This window comes from Podarcis tiliguerta, assembly GCF_965153285.1.
Source record: "Podarcis tiliguerta genome assembly, chromosome: 5".
NCBI classification, from domain to species: domain Eukaryota; kingdom Metazoa; phylum Chordata; class Lepidosauria; order Squamata; family Lacertidae; genus Podarcis; species Podarcis tiliguerta.
In genome coordinates, this window is record NC_139538.1 from 73,147,770 (window position 1) to 73,162,285 (window position 14,516).

Genomic DNA, 14,516 nt, shown 5'->3' on the forward strand with positions numbered 1-14,516 from the left:
CACTGGCATTTTCTTGGGTACCAGCTGCAAGCCAAGCTCTTTAACATTTAATTTTGATGCACTTGCTCATCCAATTCCCTGCTTTCCTTCATCTGTTCACTATGCACCCATGCTTTTGAAAAGATCTTTCTGATGAGACACTCCCCCAAAATTTCAGTTAGTTTCAGTTAGTTTCCCCTTTGTTCTCCTTTGCCCCCTGCCTCAATCCCTAGCGCTCTCTCTCTCTCTCTCTGAATATCTCTCAGTGAATGTCTCTCTTTGAAGCACATCATGTTTCAGCCAGGGATAATGGCCTTTGGTATTCTGCTAGAACCATGTTAAAAATCACTGTGTTCCACTGGCTGAGGAAGTTACAGTGCTGCTCTCTTCCACCTGACAAAGTGATGATAATCTGGGGCTGTGCTGTGTACTAAACAATCACTATTCATTGGGGTTTGTTAGACATTTCATTCCACAGCAAAAGGAAAAGGGAACTTTTTGTCAATAATTAAGTTTCAACATTGGCAGAGTGGGATTCTTCAGGTGCCCACATCTCGGGGGGGGGGGAGGAGGGGGCCTAATGAAAGAGGCTCATTCTTTCCATGCTATGTTTTGAGAAGGGAATTAGCTCTCCAGAAGACTCCCACAAGGCTAATTTTTAACACAGGCAGCATCCTTCAGTAGAAGTCAAATCTCCCTAGGATCCAGCGCTGAAAACATTATCATTTCAAAATTCTCTTTACAAGTTCTTTGTCTTCAGCTTCATTATTGTCTTGTTCCTGTACTTGACAGAATTCTCATAGGCCTTGCATTATTACAGAGGAACATGATGGCAAGAAAGTCCTTTGCTCCTTCTGCAACCTTGAAGAGAAGGCTGTTCCAAGGGAAGCCATTACAGGGGCAGTTTCCTAATATACCAATATCTCCAGTGTTCAGGATGTGTGTAGTTTGTATATGTAGGCAGAAGGACACACACTCTTGTGCATGAGGGAGGTTTCCGGAGGTTTGATGGAACCACAAGTTTTGCAAAAGGACAATAAAACTTGGGGAGGGGCCAAAAGGGGACGGTATACAAAAAAAATGTTTAAACACAGCTAATTTACAACCAGGGACTGTTAGGCTGTGTGCACATTATACATTTAATTCTTTCCCTCAAAGAATTATGGGCATTGTAGTTTGTTAAGGCTTGCTGGGAATTACAACTCTGTGGGGGCTAAAGTACAGAGCCCAGAATTCCTCGAGTAAAAGAATGTGCTTTGAAGGTGCTTTAATGGTATAATGTATAAACAGCCTCAGCTGGAAACAGCTCATACCAGTTAGCTCTTGTGTTCTTCATTTGTGTTCTCCAAATGCTAGAAAAATAAAAGATTTGGTAACGGGTTTGTCATGGCCTCCCAGACCTGATAACTTGCACTGCCTCCAAGGGAAGTCCAGATGAGGAAAAGATCAACACTGCTCCACCCAGTGGATAGACTTTCAGCATCTCACACTTTTCAAGCCTGAGGACATGGAACTTCTGCCTTCCTCAGACTCAGAGCCCTCAGTAGCATCTCCTGCTTCTCTGTAGTTGCAGAACCAAAAATAAACCCTTTTAAAAGAACAGATAGTTCCTCTAGGGCAGGCATCCCCAAACTCAGCCCTCCAGATGTTTTGAGACTACAATTCCCATCATCCCTGACCACTGGTCCTGCTAGCTAGGGATCATGGGAGTTGTAGGCCAAAAACATCTGGAGGGCTGAGTTTGAGGAAGCCTACTCTAGGGAGACAGTGCCAGCAGCATAACAGGCCGTAGCTTTATGATGCTTCAATGCTTAGCTGAAGCCACATTCCCATGTTGTCTACAGTAGAGGGAGAGCTACAAGCAGCAGAGCTCACTGCAGAAAAAACCCAAACAAGAATCCAAACAAGGGAGGCTATTCCATAACCACGGTGCCAACACTGAAAAGACCCTCTCTTTGGTAGCCACCCACCTTAAAGTGCTTCTAAATCTGACTTTGTGGGAGATTAGCAGTCCAACCCAACTAATGTATATTCTTGCTAGTTAGCATGAGAAAGGGCTAAGTCCAGAGAACTGTATTGCTGATAGGCAGGTACTCAGACCATAGAAATACAACTGGTAGAGTGGTCTCTGTGTGATGTCATTTCCCCTCCTTTCCTAGAAAAGAAGGAGCATATAGTACTTCCTGTTCCTCTCTTTCTTCCAGTGATCAGCCATGAGGGCAGACGAGCCTTGTGCTTGTTCCAGCTTTAGGCACATACTGTAAATATGAGCATTTTGCCTGCATAGTTTTGACTAATGCCATCGCTGTGAACCAGTGCAAGAATATAAGTAAATCAAACTTACTGTATTTTTCGCTCTGTAAGACGCACCAGACCATAAGACGCACCTAGTTTTTGGAGGAGGAAAACAAGAAAAAAAATATTCTGAATCCCAGAAGCCATAACAGCAAGAGGGATCGCTGTGCAGTGAAAGCAGCAATCCCTCTTACTGTTCTGTCTGGGATAGCTGCGCAGCCTGCATTCACTCCATAAGACACACACACATTTCCCCTTACTTTTTAGGAGGGAAAAGGTGAGTCTTATAGAGCAAAAAATACGGTAATTTTTAAACTTTTCAGATTGTTACCTGATTCTTTGTTAAGTGGGATAAGAAAGGGGAGCCAGCTTAATCCATAGCTGAACTTGTTCAAAACAAGGTTTTATAGCCTAATTCCTATACTTTTAATTTTGCTCCCAAGGATGGGATTTTGAACCTCTTTTCAACTCACACAGGTGGGCACTTGGAGGGATAAATTGCAATTAATATATCCTCTCTTACTCATTAAAAACCCATCCCACAAACTTGACCTGATGTAAACCTGCTTACTGGGATTTGACCTTATATGAACGTGACCTGACGTGACCTTACTTAAGGCTGCTTCTACTTCCCCCGCGATCCCTGAGCCCCAGAATAACAGGTTGCTGCCACATCTGAGGTGTGGAAAAACTGGGAACTTTGCCCATCTGCACCCATCAAGCAGTTGGATTTTCCACTTACAACTGCCGGAGATTCCTTTTGCAACTCCACAGTGTGTGGAGCAGATGTCACTTTTCTCAGCCCCATTAGAGTGAAATTATCCAGAGAAAACAATATATAATTTCCAGTGATTTGACTTTATGCAGCCTTCCTATTCAAATGGCAAAATAAGAAATGTACAAATCATCACAGGCAATGGATGGGAGATAGAATGAGATCCATAAAGCACAAGAAATCCCAGGAAAATTGGCTTGGCACAAAACAGGACCTCTGGGATCTAACCCATTGTGTGATGTATGCAGTTTTGTCAAGTGAAGGGTAAAAAGCTACTTCCATAGGTATTAGGGAAGTATGTTAGGATATCAATGCTGTAAATTTTAAGACTGTGACACTGTGTTTTAGGCTGGCTGTAATTACTTTCTGCGTAAGAGAGAAACATGGTGGAAGAAATCAGAATGCGAGAACGCCGTCCGGCGGTGTCAGAAAAAGGAAAGGAGGGGTAAGTTGTAAACAATAGGCTGTCATAGTGAGTAAAATGGAATTTCTGTCTTTAAAAATAAAATAAAAACAGAGCAAAATTTCAGAAAGATTATAAATCACAGCTTTACCCCGCATTATTTTCAAACAAGCAATTCAAAATCTCTGCAGTTGGCCTTCTGGGGACTTCTTAAATCACTAAGCCCTTATCAGCACCAAGTAGAATAAAAGTCTCTTTCAGCACATTTATCCTGCCGTTTCATTTGAATCCAGCAAAGCCCAGGGAGGCGGCAAGACATCCTGTTCTGGACAATGTTACATTACCTTGGAAGGAGCAGGTCCACAGCTTTCGGGGTGCTTAGGGTTGCCATATTGCCAAAAGGGAAAATCCAGACAGAGTTGTTGATTGGGGGGGCAAAGTTGTTGAGCTCCCCAAAAACATTCATTTTGGGTCTTATATTTTTAAAGAATTGTAAAAATAAAAATAGCCCAACTTACCAGACATCCAGGTTTCCCCGGACATTTTATCAATTCAGCAAAAATCTGCCCAGACGCCATTTTCCTGAATGAATAATGTCCCGGAAAACCCAGATGTGTGGCAGCCTTAGGGGGGCTGCTGGATTCAACACTGTCGCTGGAGGCTCTGGTGGCCTTGGTGACTAGGAATCCTCTGGCTGTTTTTGGAGAGAAATGACTTGGCCTCTGTACTCCATGCTCAGGCAACTTCCAGATTGAATGGTTGTGTACCAAATTTCCTTTATGAGTGAGGCCAGAACTGAGGTGAACTACAGAATTGGAAAACAACAAAAAGGTGCTTGTTGAGGGAGCGAATAGTGCAATTATGTAGTTTAGTCATGAGGTGGCACTGGATTTAGCTGTATCCAGGTGGAGGCGGGATACAGCAGGATGCAGGTGGTGCTGTGGGTTAAACCACAGAGCCTAGGACTTGCCGATCAGAAGGTCGGTGGTTCGAATCCCCGTGACGTGGTGAGCTCCCGTTGCTCAGTCCCTGCTCCTGCCAACCTAGCAGTTCGAAAGCGTGTCAAAGTGCAAGTAGATAAATAGGTACCGCTCCGGCAGGAAGGTAAACAGCATTTCCGTGTGCTGCTCTGGTTCGCCAGAAGCGGCTTAGTCATGCTGGCCACATGACCCGGAAGCTGTCTGCCGGCTCCTTCGGCCAGTAAAGCGAGATGAGTGCCGCAACCCCAGAGTCGTTCATGACTGGACCTAATGGTCAGGGGTCCCTTTACCTTTACCTTTAGGTGGAGGCAAACATTTTCTGTGCTGTTCAAGACAATAAAGTTCTTGTCTAGTTTTCTAACTGATGCGTCCTCTGTGCCTTCTGTGATGGCGAAAACACTCAAGTAGTGCACGGACCAGGAAATCCAGCCATTTACTACCTTCCTGCACAACTTTTTGCTCTTTCCTACCTCTGCTCCATCGAAAAGTCAGTACGTCCTTTAATCTTGACACATGAGAATACTCACGCACCGGGGCAAATACTCCTGGACTCAGACAGAAAATGCCTTATTTTTTTAAAAAAGACAAATGCTTCTTTAACACCTCACAAATTCCTTACCCATTGATAGCTGACAGCTTTCTTTGCTAGCTGCCCTGCTGAGTTGGGTTTTCTACCATTTCTACTATGGTTTGTATGCTTTTATTTGGTGCTGTTCCTTAATAACAGCTCCCAAATGTGCCTATAACCTTGTTTTCAGAAGTCTGGTTTTGATGCCATTGAATCTACTGTGGCAATGCAGCAATTATGTGGGATTAAGTGATACATGAAACGAAGGATACTCCTGTGTGGGTTAGCATTTGGGGACAAAGTATAAAAAGCAAGTCATCTGGATGACTTATTCATAACGTGGCCATATTTAGAACAAGGTCAAACTGGCATCAGCGCCTTGAGTTTAAAATAATCCCTCCCCCTGTCCTCTTCCATCTGATCAAAATGTCATCTTCATTAGCAGACATGGGTACCATTTAGGAAGGGCACACTGTAGGTCTCAGGCTTACTCACTGGTTTTATATTACAACTCCAAGGGATTATTTTCAGAATTGTAGGAACCTAGGTGCTAGGTATGATGCTACAGATACACTTAACTTTGCTTTTTAAAAAAGATAAAATATTGCTGTTTCTCTCCCTCCCCCCCTTCTCACTCTGGTGCAAGAGTAGTCATATTTTCTATCCATCATTCAAAGGGAGGCAGGGTGTTATCTTTCCAATGAATCAATATCAGTCTTTGAAGTCAGAGCCTGAAGAGTACATTTATGCTGACCTGCTGTCAAACCACCTGTGGTTTGGATAATATTATCATCTGACAATTTAACATTTCCCCCCAAAGCAGTATTTCTGCATCAGGCATAGGCAAACTTAGCCCTCCAGATGTTTTGGGACTACAGTTCCCATCATCCCTGACCACTGGTCCTGTTAGCTAGGGATCATGGGAGTTGTAGGGCTGAGTTTGCCTATGCCTGATCTACATCTTAGTATTTTCCTCCAAATATTTGTAAGCATCAGACACTGAATCAACCTATGTTTCAAAGAAGCATTTTCCTTATTACATCTCCAGCAGCATGTTGTCATGGAACGTCACCTCACAGGGTTGTTGTGACAAATAGACCAGATATGGCATAAGGCTTCGTGGGGCCGGCATGTGAGACACATGCTTGAGCAAGGTTCAAATACCACCTTGGCCATGCCTCACTAAACTACAATTTTCAGAGTAGTTTATCCATCGATCCTTCTTCTCAGGGAGCTCTTGGGATTTATAGCTCTGTGAGCGGGGTGGGGAAGGGTCTCCCGACAACTGTGAGCATTCTTAACAAACTACCGTTTCCCAAGATAATTTTGGGAGAAGGAGTGACAGTTTAAAGCGATAAGATTCTGCTTTAAATGTGTGTGTAGTTCAGATGGTGAATTAGTTGCCTAATGAGATTAAATGAAGGCAGGTGAAATGGATGCATGGTATTGTTTTATAATAATAAAAAGCAGAGGTGCAATTTCAGGCTAGATACCAGAAATATACTAGACTCTATATTCCTTTCATCTCATGTGCACAGAAACAAACACGAAGATCCATGGAAACAGAACAATCAGTAAAGATTTCATGAAGGTGTCAGAAAAGAAGATTCAGCCGGGTGGCTCAGAAACAAACTGTGAAGTGAATAAATTCATGCAGGAAAGGGAAAGGGAAAGGATCATCTTTGCTGTAGTCTATGATTATGTGCTGCCAAGACATTTTGCTCAATGTCTGGCCTTGATGCTTTGTAAGTAACTGCTGTGTGTATTCCTACAATCTCTGGTGCGGTATTGCAGTTGCTGGATCATTGAAAGTCAGGGGGAGAGCTGAGCTGCTGGCCTAAAATCACAATGATAACGCTAACAGCCTAGGTAATTGAGGTTATTATGGATGCATTAGACATACAGACAAACATACACAATTATACACAATGCAAAGATAAGCGTATTCACAGCAGCCAGAGTCTTCTAGCTCCATCAGGAGAGAGGAGAGTTCCCACACATCAAACACTCACACACACACACTCAGCAGCAGTGGCTTAGCACCAGGATTCTCCAACCTGGTGCCCTCCATAGGCCTTGGACTGCAGATATTCATATTGCACAGCTTGAAGCAAGTAGGTGCTAAAAATAGAGTCCTTATGGAGTAAAAAACATTGTCCAGACCCATGAAAATATTATGCAAAGTTTACATGTAGAACTTTCTTTAAAATATAACCAAAAGGTAAGTGATATATTCAAACAATTCCATATCTTGTGCATATCCATCACAGGCTCAGCATCCTCTTAGAAATAAAATATATGTACAATCAGAGCTGACAATCACAACTCTCTCTCTCTCGCACACACACAAGCTTCATTGCCTGCATTCCATTTCCCTAGAGCTGTTTTCTCTCCCTTTGGGAGAGTCTTTTACCCATCTTTACTCCATAGTGTCTGAAAGAACAAGACTCCTTTCCAAGATGACTAATTTGCAATTCAATACCTTAATCACGGGACGTGGGTGGCGCTGTGGGTTAAACCACAGAGCCTAGGACTTGCTGATCGGAAGGTCAGCGGTTCGGATCCCCGCAAATGGAACTCCCATTGCTCGGTCCCTGCTCCTGCCATCCTAGCAGTTTGAAAGCGCGTCAAAGTGCAAGTAGATAAATAGGTACCGCTCCTGCGGGAAGGTAAACAGCATTTCTGTGCACTGCTCTGGTTTGCCAGAAGCGGCTTAGTCATGCTGGCCACATGACTCGGAAGCTGTACACCGGCTCCCTCGAGATGAGCGCCACAACCCCAGAGTCAGTCACGACTGGACCCGATGGTCAGGGGTCCCTTTACCTTAATCACCTGATCTAAGGTTAAACACTCACGTGTTAGCTAGCAGAAAACAACAATAGTTAATTATCAACTACCTAAAGCACAGAGAGAGTTCTTGCTTTTCTAAAGCTTCAGTGGAATCTCCCCATGTTAAACCTTTTCACCAATACACAGGAATTTCCATTTCAGTGTGAATTAAACCAATTATACATAACACAGCTCCCATCAGCCACTATTTACTATTACATTTATATGCCACTTTTTCTCTAAGGACCTCAAAGTGCTGTACATGGTTCTGCTCCTGCTCTCCATTTTATCCTCAAAGCAGCCCTATGAGGTAGGTTAGGTTGAGCTACCCCCGTCTATGTTAGGATTGTAACCTAACAAATTCTGATATGAGAACAGGAGTATGGGTACAAAATTAAGATCTATATTATTGTGGGGAATTCACACTTCAACTAAACAGTTGGACTGACTTAATGAATTCTCTGGTACAAATCTGGGGCTCCCTTATTGCTAGGGAATGAATACTGTGAGTTTAACATAAATTATTCTACTGGCAAGGATATAGTAAAAGGTGCCCATCATTATAGAGAAACATGTTTTAAAATAGAATCAACATGCAGACAAATTTCCATTGCTAGCTGTCAACACATTGGATGAAACAGAGCTTCTGAGAAGCCTCCATTTTCAGTGGAAGATAACTTTTAGTCAAAAACTTATTTATTTGCAGTGGAAAATAAGCTTTAGTCAAACCATTCAGGCTTTGGTTCCCATTCAAGCCAATAAAGGTTCTGTAACCCATTTTTAAAAAATGCTGGTATGAAAAACAAACAAAGCTGGGGTAGCTCAGTCGATAGAGCATGAGACTATTAATCTCATGGTTGTGGGTTTGAGCACATTGCTGGGAAAAAGATTCCTGCATTGCAAGGTATTGGACTAGATGACCCTCAAAGACCCTTCCAGCTCCACAATTCTATGATTCTAGGAACCAGTTGCTTCAGTTCTAGTTTCGATGAGGCAATTTAAATATGAGGTACAATGAAAACGTCGTTTGTATAATAAGGCACAGCAAACTAAAAGACCTAAAATTATTAAAACTAAAGCCTTCTCCAGGCATATCCCCTTGTTACAGTTCTCATCTCCCTCCATGATATTTTGAGATCTCAGGAACTCCAGAGATTCTGTTCCCGTGAGCCATAAGTTTGCAAGAGGGCAGGATTCCTCCATTCAAGTAAGCTTGCGAGGTGTAATCAGTGGTGGCTAACACCTGCTGAGATTGGCAGGGAAGTAGGTGGGGAGCGCGGTAAGCCAGAGTCAACAAGATGCAGAGCAAACTAATTCTATTTTTGTCCTCCTCCTTCTCCCTGCTGAATCTACAAAGGACACACTGAGACTAAGATGGAGGAAGTTGAGAGGCAGTGCCGCTCTCTTCAGTCATTGTAAGAATGCAGGCTGGTGGAAGCTAGCTGAGGGCAGTCTGGCCTTGATGGGGCAGTTCCCAATTCACCCTAGTGGACCAACCTCCACTGGGTCTAATTTGGGGTATCTACTACAGGCACCAGCCCCTAGCTGCTTCAATGGGATTTTTCCTGCCTCCCCACCACCGCTAAAGTCCCTTGTTGTGTTACAGCACCTCCCAGGCTGAGATTTGGACTTACTAATTTAAACACATGCTATAGTGCTTTGCCAAGTGGAGACAGTAGCCGTTAATCCAATGGCATGCTATGCATCCAATTACTTGCAGTATCCATCAGCAAAGCTTGCCGTCTTTGAGATTTCTTTTCCAATAAGCGTTGAGAATTTATTTCAGGACAATACTTCGTGTTGCAAGTTCTGCAATAATTTTTAAAGACTGCAGTGGACACTCAGAAAAAGAAGCAGCAGTGGAGAAATATTAGCATCAAACAAGAACTGCTTTTAGTGAAATTACAGTATTAAACCGGAATCCAGATATTCTCCATCTTAAAATCTTCAAGCCATCACTGGATGGAAACTCTCTCATGTTCAGATAATACAAAGCTTCCTCTTCTAAAATGGGGAGTGAAGTAAGTCTCGCTTATTGAACTGTGGAAGAAGCAAGTATTAACATTTCCACCCAGAGTTCTGTAATATTTTTGGTTTGTCTTGTTACCTAGAAAATCTCTTTGATTGTGCTCTAGCTTAGCAGTTGTGCAGGGAACTAGTGGCAAGGAACACTTGTGTTAATATAATTTCAAGGTCAGTGTTTTGGCCAAGAGGCATTCCCTGCTGTATTATATGCCTCAGATCCAACTTTAGGTGACAAGCCTCACTCTTACTAGGGAGTACTCTCCACTGAACACAATGGACTTGTTGTTGTTGTTTAGTCGTTTAGTTGTGTCCAACTCTTCGTGACCCCATGGACCAGAGCACGCCAGGCACTCCTGTCTTCCACTGCCTCCCGCAGTTTGGTTTGGTCAAACTCATGTTCGTAGCTTCGAGAACACTGTCCAGCCATGTCGTCCTCTGTCATCCCCTTCTCCTTGTGCCCTCCATCTTTCCCAACATCAGGGTCTTTTCCAGGGAGTCTTCTCTTCTCATGTAGCAACAGATCAATAAAGATCAAGCTTACTAGCTGCTTTGCTTCTCAATATTCTCTGGTTGGCCTCTGTTATTCTCTCCTACCAATAGGGAACCTATGTAAGGACTCTATATGGGCTCTTGGATACCCCATAAGGGAAAAGGGAATTTTTGTTTACAACATTCTGCAAACCACACTGCCAAACACTAGCCACGGCTTGTCTGTCTCTTTGGTGCTCAGATAAGGTTCTTGGCCTTGCCTTCTTGCTCTCCTCTCTTGTCCTTTGTGCTGTCTTGGAAACATTCCGTAAAGGGCAGTTCTGTGTTGGAGGCCTGTGCTGTCAGCTTAACTGTAGATCTCTAATGAAGTATATTAGTCTAAGCCGCTATTACAATATTCAATAACTGCCGGGCCTTCAGCAGTGTGTCTTAGGAGCCCTTCGATAACCCCCATTCCACCCCGGAAACATAAGTGATATTGGCATGATAAGGGGTTTTCAATTACGTCCTGGGTGTGATTCCATTTCCATAGTTAAGAGGTGGTTTAAAGCACCTCTGCAACAATTAGAAACCAGCCAAATGGATCCTGTAGGCATTCACCTATGATCAAAGACCCGCCAAGCTTAATTTGTATTTGTGTGTCCTCCAGAAACAGGACCGGGTTCAAATTGGGATATGAAGAGACAAAGTAATTGATGTACCACTCCCTTTGATATCTTATTTGCAAAGGCTGTGTAATTACTTGTCAGTCCAGCCTGAGCTCTACCTCAAGCAAAAACGCTTTAGTATTCTTCTTTCATTCTTCTTGTTTTAATTGTACTGACATTCCTGTTCTCTGAAGAAACATCACAAAGAAAAAACCCAGCAATGTGCACATCAGGAGGCTGGCTCTGTGGCCTTTGAAATTAATGGCAAAGCTTCAACAGAGTCCAATGGATGGAGTGGAATGGAAATGGAATTTTTTTTTGGTCCTACCGCAGACATCCACCAGTGTGATTGTGCGTGTGCATAATTTTAAATGTATCCAGTATCGACATATATAAAAGCCTATTCTCAAGAGTCTGTCACATTCTAGAATGATGGAGAAGCAAAGCCCAGGGGCTGGGCTATGCCAATGAAGAGGAGGGGCCATGCAGATTAGGAACAAGCTTGAATCTCAATGGCTCTAGTCAATGGAGCCATTAGAGTAAGATTTAAGGGCTTCCCCACCCCCTGGGACGCAGGTGGCACTGTGGGTTAAACCACAGAGCCTAGGACTTGCCGATCAGAAGGTCACGGTTCGAATCTCCGCAACGGGTTGAGCTCCCATTGCTTGGTCCCTGCTCCTGCCAACCTAGCAGTTTGAAAGCATGTCAAAGTGCAAGTAGATAAATAGGTACCGCTCTAGCAGGAAGGTAAATGTCATTTCCATGCACTGGTCTGGTTCGCCAGAAGTGGCTTAGTCATGCTGGCCACATGACCCGGAAGCTGTACGCCGGCTCCCTCAGCCAATAAAGTGAGATGAGCGCCGCAACCCCAGAGTCGGGCATGACTGGATCTAATGGTCAGGGGTCCCTTTACCCTTTACCTTACCACCCCCATGATTTTGCAATATTTGTTTTTGCTGTGATCCATAAGTTTAGCAATGCTTCCACATCTGCCACTAGTACAGTATATTTGAGGGAATTTAGTAGTCATTTAAAAAAATATCATTTTATATTTGGGATCCTGTTATTTCTGAAATAAGATTACAGATTGTAATGTAGATCAATGTATGTGAATTACTGGAAAGCTGCAGAACATAAGGAACCTGCTACACCTTCCAACAGATTTCCCATGTTGCTGGGTATATTCTTCTGAGTCAATGGAGAGTAAGATGCCACTGATACTGATTTTTTTTTTTTAATTCTTCAATTCTACTTATTTAAAAATATTATTTGACCCCCAAACCATTTCCACTCCTCCATGCCAAACCCTTGTTGTAGATTCACAGGAATTGGAGACTTCAGATGACCCTATGAAACTTAGGTTGCAACCCTATACTCACTTGCCTGGGAGTAAGCCCTGTGAATCAATAGGACTTCTGTTAATGTTTCTATTTATTTTCCTTTTTAAAAATGGCTTTCTTCCGTATGCATCCATCTTCAATTTCTCCTAGGAAGTGGTTTATCTGACAGCCTGTACTTGCTCACAGCAGCTGCCTTGTTTAAAAGAAGTTAAATGTAGTCTTTAGCTAAAAATACGAAACCTGAAAGCTGCCGGATTGATTAGTTTGCTCACTGAGGCTGTCTGGGTGTTACGATAATTCCTTAAGCAGAAGTGCTGAACTCGATGCTTTTTCCTCGGTCTGAATTTCCCCTCCCTTGTTGCACATCAACACTTTCAATGACTGCAAGGGTAATTGTGTCTTTGTTTGCCAGGAACATTAAAATTGTTATGGTTCTTGTAGGAAATGTGCCTGGACTACTTAACTAAATGACATTTCACAGCAAACTCTCCCGTTGCAGATACCGCAGGTAAGAGTCAGTGGTGTGGGGACGATTAACCCTTCATGCACTCTAACAAAGCAAACAGGTAAATATTTAGAAGGCTGATAATGCCCTACGTCCTTTGCCCCTTAATAAAAGGAAGAACCTGGTTCGAAATAGCAAATGCTGATTACAGCAAGGAGGACTATAAAATATTCTCACTAGGCAATTCAAAAAAAGTCCTAGGAAAGAGCCTTTGGTGAATCACTTTTTGGATTATAAATTTAATTCTCACAAAGCTGGGCATTTGAGCACGTTCATCCAAGGTGTGGGAACAGGAGAACATAAGAAAAGCCTGCTGGATGAGTTCAAAACACTACCCAGACTCCTGTTTGTTTAAAAATTAGATTTTATGTTTTACAATTTAAAAACCTCATTTAAACAACCTTAAAATATCAATGACTTCCCTTCTTCTCTTTCCGCGGTTCATTTTGCATAGCATAAATCCCTGCATATTTTATATAAACTAAACCATTCAGTATTCCGTTATTACATCCATCAAAACTTATTTACACTGTTGAATTTATCTTACTGCTGCCAACATTTTCAAATGTACACAATCCCCCCCCCCCCGTATACTCAATAAGCATTTTCCAATCTTCTTTAAATGTATGTTCTTCTTGTTCTCTTATTCTATGTTAGGTCCACAAGCTGTGCATATTCCATCAGTTTAAGTTGCCATTCTTCTTTGGTTGGGACCTTGCTCGTTTTCCATTTTTGAGCTCTCAAAACATGGGCTGCAGTAGTGGCATACATAAACAATCTTTTTTGACACCTGGAAATTTCCACCTGTATTATCCCCAACAGAAAGGACTCTGGTTTGGGTTTTTTTTTGGAAAAGTGCCTTTAAACATTTTTTTCTATTCATTATAATTATTTCCCAATACTCTTTTACCCTTTCACAGGCCCACCACATATGAAAGAACGTACCCTCAACCTCATTGCATCTCCAGCACTTATCAGATTCAGTCTTATTCAAGACAGAATCCTGTTTCCTATGGTGGCGAACCAGATGCCTTTGGAAAACCCACAAACAGGACCTGAGAGCAATAGCCCTCTCCTCCTGATATTGTCCAGCAACTGGCATTCAGAGGCGTGGTACCCCCTAATTCTGGAGGAAACATGGTGGTGAAATTTTATTAACTGGCCGGGAAGGTGGGGCAGTGTAGAGACAGAGCCTCAAAGTGGCCAGCACAGGCCTGGGGCAGGAAGCATTGTAAACATGTCAGCAGGAGAACTGCATTGGCCCTGCTGGTGCTCTTGAACCAAGTTGACTCATCAACACCCCTACTTCATCGCAGTATGCAGCAGTAACTCAGTTGGAGGGAGGTCAGGTGTGGGGCACAGCCCCACCATGCAGGTGGCAGATTAGGGCTGTGCAAGGGGGTCAGCATCTCAAAGTCCAGTAAGCGAGTCACTGGGCTTTGCGAAGGAGGTATGAGCCTCTGGCAGAGTCCTTAAGGCCTCCCACCTCCTTCCCAAATCGTACTTCGCATTTTTCCAGTTTTGGGAAGGAGCTGAGAGGGCGATAGGACCCAGACAGAGCCCCCCACCTCCTTCTCAAAGCCAAGTGCCTCCTTACCCATTGTGCTGGGCCCGGGGGTAACCCGTGAAAAGCAGTCCAGGACCAGTCCAGAGTCCAAAGTTTCCGCTAGGAGTCAGTCCG

At 43.2% G+C, this 14,516-nt stretch overlaps 1 long non-coding RNA gene across 2 annotated transcripts; it reads left to right on the plus strand.

The window, feature by feature from the left end:
* Positions 1-1,061: 1,061 nt before the first annotated feature.
* LOC310677964 lies at positions 1,062-7,534 on the plus strand. 2 transcript variants are annotated; one of them, XR_014511536.1, is made up of 3 exons: positions 1,062-2,308; positions 3,398-3,494; positions 6,539-7,534. It is a non-coding gene; the product is annotated as an uncharacterized lncRNA (long non-coding RNA). The 2 variants fall into 2 exon arrangements; XR_014511537.1 differs by lacking the exon at positions 6,539-7,534 and adding an exon at positions 4,735-5,892 and having other exon boundaries at positions 3,398-4,357.
* Positions 7,535-14,516: the final 6,982 nt, after the last annotated feature.